Below are 18977 nucleotides of genomic sequence, written 5' to 3' on the forward strand. Positions count from 1 at the left end.
AGCTGGTCACTCAGCTAGCCCTGGAAACAGGGAGCTCCATTAGGGAGGAAATGCAGAGTGGCAGGTCCAGCTCTCACGAGCCACCGGTACAGAGAAGATAAGTGATCATCACTCAGAGTCAGCAGGATATGTAGACCTCAGTAAAATGAAGTTCATCATGCAATCAGACATATAGAGGAGATGCTCCATTCATGAATAGGGAGGAGTTGATGAGAATATACTTGAGGAGGAAGGGATGTCCTGTTGGGGGAACAATCAGATGAGATGATTAGTCGACTATCTGGCAAAGCAAGAGACATGGTAAAGATACATTTACGCAATGAGACAACTGTTGATCCTAAAGAGAAGCCAGAGATTGTATTTTACATTCTGAAACAGAATTTCAGTGAATTGGCCTACTCATGCATGCCTTTAGCTGAGTTTTACAATACTAAACCTGTACCCGGAGAGGATGTTATTGAGTATTGGGTTCGATTGAACAAGGCTGTAGATGTCACTGACGAGGGTCTTAAGAGACAATGTAAGAAGATTGACAGCTACAACTCTGCTGAGAAATGGACTGCGAGTGAAGTACAGGAGAGAATCTATGAACATGAACGCCGCAGAAAGGCCACCGTGTGTCATTCTACCGCTGTATCCTCAAAGCAAGTAACAGTACATCCCCCAGACAACTCTGTTTGAAGGCGGGGCCGATGCTGGTGCGTGCAGTGACACTTCTCTCACGTCAAGCGCCAAACAAGACGGGCAGAGTGCAGGTATCGAGAGGCTCATTCACCTGCTTGAACGTACCTTAGAGAAGAGCATACCACCTGTTATGGTTTCACAGACACAGACCAGGGCGCCATCTTTCCCCGCCCAGCCCTTCGTCTTTCCCCGCCCCAGCCCTTCAGGCGTAGGGAATGCAGGGTTTGTGGCTCAACAGATCACTCCACTGTGATGTACTGTAGACATGAGAACCCTGTGCTTCTGGTGCTTTTCCCCCAGATCATTGGAAGTGAAATTGTCCAAAACAGGGGGAACGCTATGCCAATCCCGGCGGTGAGAGACGCCCAACACAGCAGCAGAGAAACCCACCACAGCAGCAACCGTTAAACGGACACGCCCACAGGTGAAGGGGGGAAATGTGGGAGTTCAACTGTCTACCCCCAGGAAAAATCTGATGATCTCGAGAAAACATATGAGATGTTGTGCTCTGATGCGAAAGAAGGAGAGAAAATTGTTATGTTAGGTTCACAAGAGGTTGAGGCTTTTTCAGATGTGTTTTCCACCTCTGTGTCTGTAGATGGGAAAGTGCAGCTTAAGGGCATGCTTGACACTGGGTCTATGGCCTGTACATTGAGTGAACCTACTGAGCAGAGACTTTTGGAAGCAGGTGCCCTTCCTCAGCAATATCAGCCTCCTAAAGAGTTACTGTTAGTGGGTTGTGGGGGGAAGAAGGCCTCACCAAAGTGTTTCTATGACTTGGAGATGCAGATCTATGGGATTGATGTTAAAGTGCCCACCCTAGTTGTTCCTGGACAGCGTGATGATCTTATCCTGGGATCGAACGTCATTAAGCATCTATTGCATGAGATGAAGGGCACTGATGAATACTGGAAGCTAGTCAACAACATGGATGGCCAGACTCACTCACCAGAGGGTGAGCAGTTTCTGCAGATGATGACTATGTTCATAAACATCTGCATGTTTCCAGCTAAATAAATACGTCCATAAACATCTACATGTTCCCAGCTAAAAGCATATGACCAAAAACATCTACATGTTGCCAGCTAAATGCATTAGTCCATAAACACCGGCATGTTGCCAGCTAAATGCATACGTCCATAAACATCTGCGTGTTTCTAGCTAAATGCATATGCCCATCAACATCTGCATGTTGCCAGCTAAATGCATACATACATAAACATTTGCATGTTGCCAGCTAAATGCATGCCTACATAAACATCTGCATGTTCCCAGCTAAAAGCATATGACCAAAAACATCTACATGTTGCCAGCTAAATGCATTAGTCCATAAACATCGGCATGTTGCCAGCTAAATGCATACGTCCATAAACATCTCCATGTTGCCAGCTAAATGCATACGTCCATAAACATCTGCGTGTTGCCAGCTAAATGCATACGTCCATAAACATCTGCGTGTTGCCAGCTAAATGCATACGTCCATAAACATCTGCATGTTGCCAGCTAAATGCATACGTCCATAAACATCTGCATGTTGCCAGCTAAATGCATACGTCCATAAACATCTGCATGTTGCCAGCTAAATGCATACGTCCATAAACATCTGCGTGTTGCCAGCTAAATGCATACGTCCATAAACATCTGCATGTTGCCAGCTAAATGCATACATCCATAAACATCTGCATGTTGCCAGCTAAATGCATACGTCCATAAACATCTGCGTGTTGCCAGCTAAATGCATACGTCCATAAACATCTGCATGTTGCCAGCTAAATGCATACGTCCATAAACATCTGCGTGTTGCCAGCTAAATGCATACATCCATAAACATCTGCATGTTGCCAGCTAAATGCATACGTCCATAAACATCTGCGTGTTGCCAGCTAAATGCATACGTCCATAAACATCTGCATGTTGCCAGCTAAATGCATACATCCATAAACATCTGCATGTTGCCAGCTAAATGCATACGTCCATAAACATCTTGCATGCAGGGAACAGCAGTATTTTTCTCCCTCATCAGCTCCATTATAACAAGCCGTTACAGGATTTCTCAGTAGTGGTGAGAGGGACATGGAGCTCAGAGGGAAAGGGTGTGCTGCAGATTATAGGCTTCCTACTGGGACTGGACCTACCAGAGGCATACAGACAGTCATCTCAATGGCTCTCTTGACTGTAATATAAACCATCCAACCATAACCTGAATAGTTATGCACGCTCAAGTTTTCTGTTTTTTTGTCTTATTTCTTGTTTGCATCTTCAAAGTGGTAGGCATGTTGTATAAATCAAATGCTACAAACCCCCCCAAAATCCATTGTAATTTCAGGTTGTAAGGCAACAAAATAGGACAAATGCCAAGGGGGGTGAATACTTTCACAAGCCACTGTATATGGCTCCAGACAGAAATGATTGCGTTTGAATCTGTATGACCAATTTCCCCCAAAATGTGTTTTAATTCAACCAGTCTCAGCTATTCAATTGTTGTAAAAATGGGATATTTGGAGATATAAGTGAGATTATCTTCAATCACAAATCACTCTCATTATGATGAGATCATAATACTGATTGCAGAAGAGACTCAACCAGCTGCCTCTGGCGTGGGCCCAATGTACTAATAAAGGTTTTGCAACAGGTTAAAGCTATTGGAAACTGAAAACGAATAGTTGAATCAGTATACTGTGTACAAAACATTAGGAATACTTCAATATTTTATCTGTCCCATTCACCCTATCTTAAAATTACTGTGACAGTACATAAGGCAAGGAAGCAATACCGTCCTGATTTAGAGAGGGGCTCATATTGTCTCAGATGATTGAGATTCCCATATTTATTTCATATATTTCATAGGATGTAATTATTCCTGTACCATTTACAGCTTGACTCTGGGAATGATTTCTGACAATGTCCCCAGTTAGATTAGAAACACTGATGACCGGTTTAGTATGTAGCTGGCATTCTCTTCCATAGTGTTAAAAAGTCCACACAAAGACATAATGTTGAGGTGCTTTGGTTTGAATGTGACCCAGTTAGATTAGAAACACTGATGACCGGTTTAGTATGTAGCTGGCATTCTCTTCCATAGTGTTAAAAAGTCCACACAAAGACATAATGTTGAGGTGCTTTGGTTTGAATGTGAGAACATCTAGTGGATGGATATTACAGCTTGTTCCAACTAATTCAAACACCACTAGTGACATCTGCTGGTGTACTGCTGTAGGAGATCAGTCCATTTAGCAAGTACAGTATAAATACATGTGACCTCAAACAAAAATACTTTATTCCACAATGAAACAAGAAGACAATACAAGACCACTTCAAAGTTGATACAGAGAATGAATCTTATCTGACTTATTGCATACAGATACTACTGCATTTGATAATCAGTTAATCTGACGTCACCAAGGCTTAAAACAGGCCATTCAACAGACTGTTGATTAGAATATGTGGTCAATTAACACCCTACAGACACTAGTCTGGTGGTAATGGAGCCAGTAACCTGACCTTGTCTGTCACACTGGCCTGTCAACCTCTCTGCACGGCTATTTATAACACACAGACACACTGCAGAAGCTGATCAGAACGGTAAGACAGTAGTCAGATGCGCTTACTAACGTAGCACAGACTGACAGAGACAGAGGGACACAAAGAGAACCAGAGGGTGAGTGGGGGGTGATTCTGCTTATGTATCTGTTTCAGTTTTATATGAAATATTACTGGGATGTATTTTGGTACTTTTGCTGCGCTACTATGATAAGAACATGTGTGTTTATGTCTATGAGTTAGATTAATACTGTTTAAAGTGGTCAAGGACACAAGAGATGTGGACAGAATAATAGGATTATTTCAGGAGATGTAAAGTCATGCCTATGGCCTTAATTAAGAGTTTGCAACTTTATGTTTTCTGTGAGGATATACAATGTAACGCTTGTTATTGTCTCTGCCAGTGGAGGCTGCTGAGGGGAGGACGGCCATAATAATGGCTGGAACGGATCAAATGGAATGGCATCCAACACATGGAAACCATGGAAACCATGAGTTTGATGTTGTTCATACCTTTCCCACCTATTCCGCTCCTCCCATTACCACGTGCCCCTCCTCCCCAATGAATGTGCCACCAGCCTCCTGTGGTCTCTGCCTTTGGTTCCAAGTATACGTTCCCATTGATCTATTTTCATTGATTTACTTTTTCAGATGGTGAAATTCTTCTGAACTGATACAATTTGTCGATATGGTGAGTGTATTTGATAAGATCTCGGTGTCAAACTACAAAGTTCATCATCAAACTACAAAGTTCACCAATCCCACACTGTAGGATATTCAACATGATTATCAAATATTACACAACCCCCCCCCCACAACATAACCCTAACCCCCCCCCCCCCCGAAAAAAACAGTATTCCTGACACTGATACATCACCTCTCTCTCCCTCCGTAGGTGAATGGCAGTATGCCCCCCGAGCCTGATACATCACCTCTCTCTCCCTCCGTAGGTGAATGGCAGTATGCCCCCCGAGCCTGATACATCACCTCTCTCTCCTCCGTAGGTGAATGGCAGTATGCCCCCCGAGCCTGATACATCACCTCTCTCTCCCTCCGTAGGTGAATGGCAGTATGCCCCCCGAGCCTGATACATCACCTCTCTCTCCCCTCCGTAGGTGAATGCAGTATGCCCCCCGAGCCGATACATCACTCTCTCTCTCCCTCCGTAGGTGAATGGCAGTATGCCCCCGAGCCTGATACATCACCTCTCTCTCCCTCCGTAGGTGAATGGCAGTATGCCCCCCGAGCCTGATACATCACCTCTCTCTCCCTCCGTAGGTGAATGGCAGTATGCCCCCCGAGCCTGATACATCACCTCTCTCTCCCTCCGTAGGTGAATGGCAGTATGCCCCCCCGAGCCTGATACATCACCTCTCTCTCCCTCCGTAGGTGAATGGCAGTATGCCCCCGAGCCTGATACATCACCTCTCTCTCCCTCCGTAGGTGAATGGCAGTATGCCCCCCGAGCCTGATACATCACCTCTCTCTCCCTCCGTAGGTGAATGGCAGTATGCCCCCCGAGCCTGATACATCACCTCTCTCTCCCTCCGTAGGTGAATGGCAGTATGCCCCCGAGCCTGATACATCACCTCTCTCTCCCTCCGTAGGTGAATGGCAGTATGCCCCCCGAGCCTGATACATCACCTCTCTCTCCCTCCGTAGGTGAATGGCTGTATGCCCCCCGAGCCTGATACATCACCTCTCTCTCCCTCCGTAGGTGAATGGCAGTATGCCCCCCGAGCCTGATACATCACCTCTCTCTCCCTCCGTAGGTGAATGGCAGTATGCCCCCCGAGCCTGATACATCACCTCTCTCTCCCTCCGTAGGTGAATGGCAGTATGCCCCCCGAGCCTGATACATCACCTCTCTCTCCTCCGTAGGTGAATGGCAGTATGCCCCCCGAGCCTGATACATCACCTCTCTCTCCCTCCGTAGGTGAATGGCAGTATGCCCCCCGAGGGGCTCCATCAGCACTGTGAGAGCTGTTTCAGCCTGCACTGCCATGCCCCCTCTGTCTCCTGCCTGGTCATTACGTGCCGTCTGCATTGTGGCGCTGCCTTCCCATACGTGTAAGGAGAAGGAGCACCAGTTACTGTGTCCCAATGAGATGGTCCCCTGCCTCAACGTTGACTACGGCTGTCCCACACCATGCTCCGCCAACAGCTAGCCGAGCACCTGGAGGTCTGCCCGCCAGCACCGTCATCTGCTCCAGCAATGGATCCGCTTCCCAGTGTCAGACACAGAGTCTTGTATCTACAGGTATGTTGTGGTGTTTTGTGGTGGCTGTGGTGTGTTGTGGTGTGTTGTGGTGGCTGTGTTGTGGTGTGGTGTGGTGTTCTGTGTTGTGGTGTGTTGTGGTGTTCTGTGTTGTGGTGTGGTGTTCTGTGTTGTGGTGTGTTGTGGTGTGGTGTGGTGTTCTGTGTTGTGGTGTGGTGTTCTGTGTTGTGGTGTGTTGTGGTGTGGTGTGGTGTTCTGTGTTGTGGTGTGGTGTTCTGTGTTGTGGTGTGGTGTGGTGTGGTGTTCTGTGTTGTGGTGTGGTGTGGTGGCTGTGGTGTGTTGTGGTGTTCTGTGTTGTGGTGTGGTGTATTTGTATTTGTATTTATTATGGAGCCCCAATAGTTCCTGCCAAGGCAGCAGCTACTCTTCCAGGGGTCCAGCAAAATTAAGGCAGTTTTAAAATACATTACTTTAAGTTCACAACAGATTTCAAAACACACCAAGTGTGTGCCCTCAGGCCTCTACTCTACTACCACATATCTACAACACAAAATCCATGTGTACATGTGTGTATAGTGCGTATGTTATTGTGTGTGTGTGCATGTGTCTATGTTTGTGTTGCTTCACAGTCCCCGCTGTTCCATAATCCAGAAAATCACATTGTAGGATTTGTTATGAATTTATTTGCAAATTATGGTGGAAAATAAGTATTTGGTCAATAACAAAAGTTTCTCAATACTTTGTTATATACCCTTTGTTGGCAATGACACAGGTCATTATATTCCTGAGTGGCGCAGTGGTCTAAGGCACTGCATCGCAGTGCTAACTGTGCCACTAGAGATCCTGGTTCAAATCCAGGCTCTGTTGCAGCCGGCCGCGACCGGGAGACTCATGGGCGGTGCACAATTGGCCCAGCGTCGTCCAGGGTAGGGGAGGGAATGGCCGGCAGGGATGTAGCTCAGTTGATAGAGCATGGCGTTTGCAACGCCAGGGTTGTGGGTTCGATTCCCACGGGGGGGCAGTATAAAAAAAGATGTATTCACTAACTGAAAGTCGCTCTGGATAAGAGCGTCTGCTAAATGACTAAAATGTGTAATGTAAATGTCAAACGTTTTCTGTAAGTCTTCACAAGGTTTTCACACACTGTTGCTGGTATTTTGGCCCATTCCTCCATGCAGATCTCCTCTAGAGCTGTGATGTTTTGGGGCTGTCGCTGGGCAACACAGACTTTCAACTCCCTCCAAAGATTTTCTATGGGGTTGAGATCTGGAGACTGGCTAGGCCACTCCAGGACCTTGAAATGCTTCTTACGAAGCCACTCCTTCGTTGCCCGGGCGGTGTGTTTGGGATCATTGTCATGCTGAAAGACCCAGCCACGTTTCATCTTCAATGCCCTTGCTGATGGAGGGAGGTTTTCACTAAAAATCTCACGATACATGGCCCCATTCATTCTTTCCTTTACACGGATCAGTCGTCCTGGTCCCTTTGCAGAAAAACAGCCCCAAAGCATGATGTTTCCACCCCCCTGCTTCACAGTAGGTATGGTGTTCTTTGGATGCAACTCAGCATTCTTTGTCCTCCAAACACGACGAGTTGAGTTTTTACCAAAAAGTTATATTTTGGTTTCATCTGACCATATGACATTCTCCCAATCCTCTTCTGGATCATCCAAATGCTCTCTAGCAAACTTCAGACGGGCCTGGACATGTACTGGCTTAAGCAGGGGGACACGTCTGGCACTGCAGGATTTGAGTCCCTGGCGGCGTAGTGTGTTACTGATGGTAGGCTTTGTTACTTTGGTCCCAGCTCTCTGCAGGTCATTCACTAGGTCCCCCCGTGTGGTTCTGGGATTTTTGCTCACCGTTCTTGTGATCATTTTGACCCCACGGGGTGAGATCTTGCGTGGAGCCCCAGATCGAGGGAGATTATCAGTGGTCTTGTATGTCTTCCATTTCCTAATAATAATAATAATAATAAACCATTTAGCAGACGCTTTTATCCAAAGCGACTTACAGTCATGCGTGCATACATTTTTTTTTTGTGTATGGGTGGTCCCGGGGCTCGAAACCACTACCTTGGCGTTACAAGCGCCGTGCTCTACCAGCTGAGCTACAGAGGACCACATATAATTGCTCCCACAGTTGATTTCTTCAAACCAAGCTGCTTACCTATTGCAGATTCAGTCTTCCCAGCCTGGTGCAGGTCTACAATTTTGTTTCTGGTGTCCTTTGACAGCTCTTTGGACTTGGCCATAGTGGAGTTTGGAGTGTGACTGTTTGAGGTTGTGGACAGGTGTCTTTTATACTGATAACAAGTTCAAACAGGTGCCATTAATACAGGTAACGAGTGGAGGACAGAGGAGCCTCTTAAAGAAGAAGTTACAGGTCTGTGAGAGCCAGAAATTGTGCTTGTTTGTAGGTGACCAAATACTTATATTCCACCATAATTTGCAAATAAATTCATTAAAAATCCTACAATGTGATTTTCTGGATTTTCTTTTCTCAATTTGTCTGTCATAGTTGACGTGTACATATGATGAAAATTACAGGCCTCTCTCATCTTTTTAAGTGGGAGAACTTGCACAATTGGTGGCTGACAAAATACTTTTTTTCCCCACTGTACATCCCAGGGCCAGCTGTGCTGCCCTGTTTCTGAGCCAATTGTCCCTAAGTCCCTCTTTGTGGCACCTGACCACACGTCTGAACAGTAGTCCAGGTGCGACAAAACTAGGGCCTGTAGGACCTGCCTTGTTGATAGTGCTGTTAAGAAGGTAGAGCAGCACTTTATTATGGACATACTTCTCCCCATCTTAGCTGCTGTTGTATCAACATGTTTTGACCAAGACAGTTTACAATCCAGGGTTACCCCAAGCAGTTTAGTCACCTCAACTTGCTCAATTTCCACATTAATAAATTACAAGATTTAGTTGAGGTTTAAGGTTTAGTGAATGATTTGTTCCAAATACAATGCTTTTAGTTAGTGAAATATTTAGGACTAACTTATTCCGTGCCATCCATTCTGAAACTAAATGCAGCTCTTTGTTAAGTGTTGCAGTCATTTCAGTTGCTGTAGTAGCTGACGTGTATAGTGTAGAGTCATCTGCATACATAGACACACTGGCTTTACTCAAAGCCAGTGGCATGTCGTTAGTAAAGATTGAAAAAAGTAAGGGGCCTAGACAGCTGCCCTGGGGAATTCCTGATTCTACCTGGATTATGCTGTAGAGGCTTCCACTAAAGAACACCCCCTGTGTTCTGTTAGACAGGTAACTCTTTATCCACAATATAGACATTTACATTTACATTTTAGTCATTTAGCAGACGCTCTTATCCAGAGCGACTTACAGGAGCAATTAGGGTTAAGTGCCTTGCTCAAGGGCACATTTACGTCATTTAGCAGACGCTCTTATCCAGAGCGACTTACAAATTGGTGCATTCACCCTATAGCCAGTGGGATAACCACTTTACAATTTTTTTTATTTTTTTATTTATTTTTATTTATTTTTTTATACACTATATTAGGCCCAGCCTTTGGATCTTTGGTTTTCCTAGATATGGCTACTATATTGTGATCACTACATCCGATGGATCTGGATACTGCTTTAGAGCAAATTTCTGCAGCATTAGTAAAGATATGATCAATACATGTTGATGATTTAATTCCTATTAATAATAATAATATGCCATTTAGCAGACACTTTTATCCAAAGTGACTTAGAGTCATGTGCGCATACATTTTTACGCATGGGTGGTCCCGGGGATCGAACCCACTACCCTGGCGTTACAAGCACCATGATCTACCAATTGAGCTACAGAGGACCACATTCCTGTGCTGTTTGTAACTACCCTGGAAGATGGATTGATAATCTGAACCAGGTTGTAGGCACTAGTTACAGTTTGAAGATTTTTCTTGAGTGGGCAGCTTGATGAAAGCCAGTCAATATATAAATCACCCAGAAAATATACCTCTCTGTTGATATCACATACCTTATCAAGCATTTCACACATATTATCCAGATACTGACTGTTAGCACTTGGTGGTCTATAGCAACTTCCCACCAGAATGGGCTTTAGGTGAGGCAGATTAACCTGTAGCTATATTACTTCAACAGTATTTAGCATGAGATCCTCTCTAAGCTTTACAGGAATGTGGTTCTGAATATAAAAAGCAACACCTCCACCATTGGCATTTCTGTCTTTTCTGTAGATGTTATAACCCTGTATTGCTACCACTGTATCATCAAATGTATTATCTAACTGAGTTTCAGAGATAGTCAGAATATGAATGTCATCTGTTATTAGCAAGTTAGTAATTTCATGAACCTTGTTTCTTAATCTACATATGTTAACATGGGCTATTTTGAGCACTTTTCTGGGATGCTTGATTGTTTTCATTGCTTTACTGGGAAGCTTAGCAGCAGTAGATATGCTCATGTTATTTATGTTAGTGCAGGATGAGCTGCACACAGTGGACTTCCTCCTCGGGCACACCGCCTCAGTGCTAACAGTATAACTCTGGTTCATAGGCATATGATTACTGCATACAATAGCTGTAGGATCAGCAGAGGCTTTCAGGGCAGTTAGAGGGACATAAATTAGGTTCCTTACATTGTGTCTACCAACGCCCCTGGTGTAATGTACATTTTCTGAAGCATTATGACAACTCAGCGACACAATGGTAGGGATTATCTGAGCTGGGCTTGGGTCATTGATGTGCTTTGTTGTGCTGTGTTGCTGTGTTGTGTTGTTGTGGTGTGTTGTGGTGTGTTGTGGTGTGTTGTGGTGTGTTGTGGTGTGTTGTGGTGTGTTGTGGTGTGTTGTTGTGTGTTGTGGTGTGTTGTGGTGTGTTGTGGTGTGTTGTGGTGTGTTGTGGTGTGTTGTGGTGTGTTGTGGTGTGTTGTTGTGTGTTGTGGTGTGTTGTTGTGTGTTGTTGTGTGTTGTGGTGTGTTGTGGTGTGTTGTGGTGTGTTGTGGTGTGTTGTTGTGTGTTGTGGTGTGTTGTGGTGTGTTGTGGTGTGTTGTGGTGTGTTGTGTTGTGTTGTGGTGTGTTGTGGTGTGTTGTGGTGTGTTGTGGTGTGTTGTGGTGTGTTGTGGTGTGTTGTGGTGTGTTGCTGTGTTGTGTTGTTGTGTGTTGTGGTGTGTTGTGGTGTGTTGTGGTGTGTTGTGGTGTGCTATGTCATGTTATGTTACTGTGTGGACTCCCACTGGGACGTCAATTCAACGTCTATTCCACATTGGTCCAATGTTTATTCAAGCAGTGTGCGCCCAGTGGGCTGTGTCACAATTTGAATATTGAATACTGAATACTGAAATGAATACTGGGACTGAGACAGATCAACATAGAGAAACGAAGACACTGTGTTCTATGTTTCGTGAAAACATATTGATGATTCTGCTGCTGATGCAATAAAAGATGTAAAAGGAGTTAGCTGCTATTTACTGCTATTAATACAGGACCACCCTGGCTGACCCTGAGAAGCAGCTGAACGTGTCCATGGCCCTGAGAGACCAGGAGCTCCTCTTCAGATGCCTCAAGATGAAGACCGTCTTCCCTGAGCTGATGGAGAAGGTAATACTGTGTCTATGTACATGTTTTTGTTAATAGTTTAGTAAAGTTTTCTAGCTTTGTTGTCTTCTTTCTGAAGGTGGAAGAAGAACCTGCTCAGAAAGAGATAGATATAGGGGTCACCAGCTCTGCAGGTGAAGGTCGTAGTTCATTAGACCCCAGTGAAGCAAGGGAGGATGGTGATAATGGTTATGGAGATAGTTTGGAGCTGGAGCTGGAGCTGCAGAAGGAACTGAGTCAGGAGGAGGCCTTGGCCAAGAACAAGGACGTGGCTACTCTCCAGAACTACAGCTCCAACGAGGCCATGTTCAGAAAGGAGATGAAAGGATGCGAACAAACCATTAAAAACACGGAAAATAAGCTGAATCCCAGTGAAGAAGAGAAAGCAAATGGTCATAGAGAGACAGAAGGAACACCCAGCTTATCAAATGGTCATAGAGAGATGGATGGGGATGGATCATCCAAGGAGTGCCAGGAGAATGGAGCCACCGCAAGTGCTGTGGATGTCACCAGGTCTGGCCTTGCACCGTGGCAGGACGGGGTCATGGAGAGACTGCGTAGAGAGGTCCCCATTGCAGACTACAACATGTATCTGGTCCACCATGGAGCTATGCTGATCAACTTTGGTCAGCTTGATGCCTGCACCCCGAGGGACAAGGACTTTGTTTACGGAAAGCTGGAGCCCATCGAGGTTCAAACTGTCAGAACGTTCAACGTTCCCTCGAGCTACCGGCCGAAACGGATTCACACGAACGACCCTTGGTCACCGATGGTCAACCAAAGTGTTGACACGTCAGATCTAGGCGTGTCCGTAGAAGATCTTCCGAAGTGTGATGAAGTCAATGCAACTTTGTTGTGCTTCTTGGAGAAAGAGCTAAAGGGCCACAACATCTCAGAGGGTGGAGGAGCAGACGGCCTCTATGTAGACGTCGGAACACAGACTTACAACTTTCCATCTGATCCGTTCAAACCTGAAGCCTCGCTGGCGGACATCATCACAGACCAACACAAAGGCCTCTATGTCCAGATCCAAACTGAGGACATCACCAGAAGACACAACTTTACCAACTCTGCCTTTAGTTACCTCTGTGGCCACGTCTTCCGCCGCGACGAGTACCACACTCACTTCGAGAACGTGCACTTGGACATCCAGTCCTGCCTGAACGGCTGGTTCGAGCAGCGCTGCCCTCTAGCGTACCTGGGCTGCAACTACAGCCAGAGGAGGTTCCATCCAGCAGGTCAGAGAGCCACGGTCATCTACCGCCAGGATCTCAGCACCTTAACCCTTAAACCAGATTGCCACTTGATACTGTCCGACTCTGAGAAGACCATCACCTCTGACAGGAAGCATCCCCGTAAGCTAGACCCGTTGAGCAGACTTCCCTTTGAGATCCTCCAGCACCTGGCAGGGTTCCTGGACAGCTTTAGCCTGTCCCAGCTGTCCCAGGTGTCCCAGCTGATGAGGGAGGTGTGTGTCACACTGCTAAAGGAGAGGGGGATGGTCTATCTGAAATGGGAGAAGAAGACCTACTCCCATGGAGGGTCTTCATGGAAATGCAGAAAAAAGGTGAGTATTTTGCTGTTTCTTTTGTTTACTATAAGATACTATTGTTGTGTTATTACATTGTTTGTCTTATACTGTCTGGTATAGAGTCCATGGTCATTGAATGTAAATGAAACACAAACAGAAAGTGTCTTAATAGAGTGCGGGGCCACTACGTGCCAGAATGCACCTTGGCATGGATTCTACAAGTGTCTAAAATTCTATTGGAGGGATGCAGCACCATTCTTCCACCAGAAATTCTATCATTTGGTGTTTTGTTGATGGCGGTGGAAAACGCTGCTCTCAGGCGCTGCTACAGAATCTCCCGTAAATGTTCACACACACACACGCTCGCACGCACACACGCACACACATGCACACACACACGCACGCACGCACGCACGCACACACACACACACACACGCACACACACACACACACACACACACACACACACACACACACACACACACACACACACACACACACACTATCCCCATATTCTCCTTTGAGACCCCTCTTTCAAAGTCACTGATAGCCATGGTAGCCAAAATAATGGGCATCTGGGCATTTTTATACATGACCCTAAGCATGATGGGATATTAATTGCTTAATTAACTCAGGAATCACACCTGTGCAGAAGCACCTGGTTTCAATATACTTTGTATCCCTCATTTACTCAAATGTATCCTTTGTTTTGGCAGTTACCTGTCTATACCGTATGTATATATATATATATATATATACATATATATATATATATATATATATAAATCAGTAAGATACATACATACAGGACCAGTGAATGTTGGCCTATTGGTCCTACCATGGACTTTCAATGGAAAGTGAAAGGCAGAATGAACATGTGTTTGGTTATAAACATGTCACTGGTTCTAAACAAAGCCAAAGGTTCACACGTACTCTCTTGTTGTTTGGTCCCACCATATGATTTAGTGCTGTCTTCTGACCCACCAGGTGGATGGGTCCGATCAGTCACTGTGGGATAGCATAGTTACCAGGTCACCCTAATATGGCTGCCCAGTCCTATATGGCATCCAGCCAAATTCTCTACATCTCTTCTGGACAGAAAAATGGTTCCAGCCTAGTCCTAGTTTGCGTCCCAATCGCACCCTATTTCCTATAACGTGAACTACTGGTCAAAAGTAGTGCACTGTGTAGGTAATAGGGTACCGTTTGGGACACAGACTAAATCTCTCCTGGAAAGAAAGATGGTTACAGCCTTGTCCTAGGCTGTCGCAACTGGCACCCTATTCCCTATATAGAGCTATAGGTCCTGGTCAAAGTAGTGCACTATGTAGGGAATAGGGTGCCGTTTGGGATGCATTTCTAGTCCTATGACAGCTGTTGCATTGTAAAGAGCCCACTGACTACTCCCTGTATTCCTCTCTGACACGATTATGAGTTGAATTACCCATCCAAGTGTTTGGCACCAGCCAATCCGAGAGAGAGAGCCTGTCTGTGTGGCCACGGGAACAGCCAATCAGAGAGAGAAAGCCTGTCTGTGTGGCCACGGGAACAGCCAATCAGAGAGAGAGAGAGCCTGTCTGTATGGCCACGGGAACAGCCAATCAGAGAGAGAGAGCCTGTCTGTGTGGCCACGGGAACAGCCAATCAGAGAGAGAGAGAGCCTGTCTGTGTGGCCACGGGGAACAGCCAATCAGAGAGAGAAAGCCTGTCTGTGTGGCCACGGGAACAGCCAATCAGAGAGAGAGAGAGCCTGTCTGTGTGGCCACGGGAACAGCCAATCAGAGAGAGAGAGAGCCTGTCTGTGTGGCCACGGGAACAGCCAATCAGAGAGAGAGAGCCTGTCTGTGTGGCCACGGGAACAGCCAATCAGAGAGAGAGAGAGCCTGTCTGTGTGGCCACAGGACAAAGGGCATGCCAATGATATCAGCGGTCTGGAACGCCACCAGGCCCTTGTTCCCAGTCAGCTCTGCCACACTAACCACTCAGTTATCTCATAATGGGCTCCAGCCCAAATGGTACCCTAGTCCCTTTGTAGTGCATTTCTTTTGACCAAGGCCTGTAGGGAATAGCATGCCATCTGGGATAGAGACACCAGGTAGCTAGAAGGCAGAAACGCCATACATATCAATGGAAACAGTATAAACCTGCATATGGATAAACCAGATTATTGTGCTACCAATGTAATAGAGCTTCACATCAATATTTACCATGCATCACAACTTATTATACTAACATTACATTTTACTAAGAGGTTTTCCTGAACACATGGCTCCAGAGGTTATAGAGTTTAGAGGTTTTCCTCCTGGACCTATTCTGACCTATTCTCTCTCTCTCTCTCTCTCTCTCTCTCTCTCTCTCTCTCTCTCTCTCTCTCTCTCTCTCTCTCTCTCTCTCTCTCTCTCTCTCTCTCTCTCTCTCTCTCTCTCTCTCTCTCTCTCTGTCTCTCTCTCTCTCTCTCTCTCTCTCTCTCTCTCTCTCTCTCTCTCTCTCTCTCTCTCTCTCTCTCTCTCTCTCTCTCTCTCTCTCTCTCTCTCTCTCTCTCTCTCTCTCTCTCTCTCTCTCTCTCTCTCTCTCTCCTCTCTCTCTCTCTCTCTCTCTCTCTCTCTCTCTCTCTCTCTCTCTCTCTCTCTCTCTCTCTCTCTCTCTCTCTCTCTCTCTCTCTGTTTCTTTCTCTCTGTCGCTTTGGTTTCCTAAGGTGTGGGAGTTTAGCTTCTGTTTTCCAAGGTGGACAGGTTGGTGCTTTGACGATGTCGCCTCCATGTCTGAGCACCTGAAGGTCTGCCCTTTCTACCAGAGAGAGGAGCTCAGTAAGCCTGTAAAGCTAGCCGGTATGGAGGGGTCCAGAGAGAGACCCCAGCGCCAGAGTCTACTGGACCTGCTCCAGGACCCATAATGGACATTATGAGGAGGCGGTAGGTAGCCCAGCGACTAAGGAGTTGGACCGGTAGCCGAAAGGTCACCGATCTGAATCCTGGGCTAAACTATGTACTAATTATTAATAAAATATTTTAATCCCCTAATCTACACCAGGGGTTGGAACCGGTTCAGGGATTTTTCTTTCGAGGAACAGAATCAGAAACGGGAACGAAAGTGATATATAGTGTTACGGAACAGAACTGTAATTTTAAAAGTATGGGAAGCAGTTAATACGGTTCTTTTACGTTCCGGGCATTTTTTTCAGTCCCACATTAAACACAACAAGGCGCCTATGCAAAGCCACTCTGTCACTCAGAAACGTATTCCTGTCTCTGTCTGCCAGCTGAACATCTGTCTCTGTCTGCCAGCTGAACATCTGTCTCTGTCTGCCAGCTGAACATCTGTCTCTGTCTGCCAGCTGAACATCTGTCTCTGTCTGCCAGCTGAACATCTGTCTCTGTCTGCCAGCTGAACATCTGTCTCTGTCTGCCAGCTGAACATCTGTCTCTGTCTGCCAGCTGAACACCTGTCTCTGTCTGCCAGCTGAACATCTGTCTCTGTCTGCCAGCTGAACATCTGTCTCTGTCTGCCAGCTGAACGTCTGTCTCTGTCTGCCAGCTGAACATCTGTCTCTGTCTGCCAGCTGAACATCTGTCTCTGTCTGCCAGCTGAACATCTGTCTCTGTCTGCCAGCTGAACATCTGTCTCTGTCTGCCAGCTGAACACCTGTCTCTGTCTGCCAGCTGAACATCTGTCTCTGTCTGCCAGCTGAACACCTGTCTCTGTCTGCCAGCTGAACATCTGTCTCTGTCTGCCAGCTGAACGTCTGTCTCTGTCTGCCAGCTGAACATCTGTCTCTGTCTGCCAGCTGAACATCTGTCTCTGTCTGCCAGCTGACCACCTGTCTCTGTCTGCCAGCTGAACATCTGTCTCTGTCTGCCAGCTGAACATCTGTCTCTGTCTGCCAGCTGAACATCTGTCTCTGTCTGCCAGCTGAACATCTGTCTCTGTCTGCCAGCTGAACATCTGTCTCTGTCTGCCAGCTGAACACCTGTCTCTGTCTGCCAGCTGAACATCTGTCTCTGTCTGCCAGCTGAACATCTGTCTCTGTCTGCCAGCTGAACATCTGTCTCTGTCTGCCAGCTGAACATCTGTCTCTGTCTGCCAGCTGAACATCTGTCTCTGTCTGCCAGCTGAACATCTGTCTCTGTCTGCCAGCTGAACATCTGTCTCTGTCTGCCAGCTGGACATCTGTCTCTGTCTGCCAGCTGAACATCTGTCTCTGTCTGCCAGCTGAACATCTGTCTCTGTCTGCCAGCTGAACATCTGTCTCTGTCTGTGTCTTTGCCAGTGTGTGTGCGTGTGTCACCCTCCCAAGCACAGGCTACTGTAGCCTACTGATGTTTCAAGCGAAATTCAGAAATTAGGGAGAGATTTTGGATTAACTTTTTCAATGCTAGTTACAGATACTATAGTTATTACATTTCACATCGGCTATATTAACTGCATCAAGGTAAGACGGGCTAATTCTGGTGCCGCTCTGCACACACAATCTTGTTAACTAGCTAGCTCTGGTCCAACGTTAAACTTTTGGAAGTTCAGACTTTCAAAGTTCCTCCATAGAAGCCTAATTCAGATAATACATGTCATAACAAGATGCGCTTCAAGCCACCCTCTCTTGCTCTCTTCCCTCTCGCAAAATTTCAGTCGCATCCTACGCTTGTCTGTCCATCGTGCAAACAACTAGGCTATAGCTGACCCGCTCCGTAGCAAGCTGCTCTATCCACGCTGATTGGTGAAGTCATTTAATGTTGAGCTAATATATATAAAAATAAAATAAATTATTTCAGAGGTTTAAAATGGAACAGAAAGAAACTATATAAACCGGTATGTTTTGGTGGTTTGACCCGGTTCAGAACTTTATTTTGGTGGTTTGACCCGGTTCAGAACTTTATTTTGGTGGTTTGACCCGGTTCAGAACTTTATTTTGGTGGTTTGACCCGGTTCAGAACTTTATTTTGGTGGTTTGACCCGGTTCAGAACTTTATTTTGGTGGTTTGACCCAGTTCAGAACTTTATTTTGGTGGTTTGACCCGGTTCAGAACTTTATTTAGGTGGTTTGACCCGGTTCAGAACTTTATTTTGGTGGTTTGACCCGGTTCAGAACTTTATTTTGGTGGTTTGACCCGGTTCAGAACTTTATTTTGGTGGTTTGACCCGGTTCAGAACTTTATTTTGGTGATTTGACCCAGTTCAGAACTTTATTTTGGTGGTTTGACCCGGTTCAGAACTTTATTTAGGTGGTTTGACCCGGTTCAGAACTTTATTTTGGTGGTTTGACCCGGTTCAGAACTTTATTTTGGTGGTTTGACCCGGTTCAGAACTTATATTGCAGGTCGGAAAAGTGGAACGGAACAAAAAAAATTATGGTTTTGTTCAGAATGAAACGATTGGAAAATAATTTTGGTTCCAACCCCCTGCTATATATACTTTGTAAACATTTCTAAATGACTTGTTACTCCCC

General features: G+C 45.9%; 1 pseudogene across 1 annotated transcript; it reads left to right on the forward strand.

Annotated features, from left to right (window-relative positions):
* Positions 1-405: 405 nt before the first annotated feature.
* LOC311102057 (F-box only protein 40-like) lies at positions 406-16430 on the forward strand (annotated as a pseudogene). The gene is made up of 8 exons: positions 406-648; positions 985-1087; positions 1283-1639; positions 5778-5827; positions 6161-6484; positions 11895-12009; positions 12086-13573; positions 16233-16430. The product of its transcript is annotated as an F-box only protein 40-like (transcript).
* The last annotated feature ends 2547 nt before the right edge of the window (positions 16431-18977 follow it).

The sequence above is a fragment of the Coregonus lavaretus genome, assembly GCF_964263955.1.
Source record: "Coregonus lavaretus genome assembly, chromosome: 26".
Taxonomy (NCBI): Eukaryota; Metazoa; Chordata; class Actinopteri; order Salmoniformes; family Salmonidae; genus Coregonus; species Coregonus lavaretus.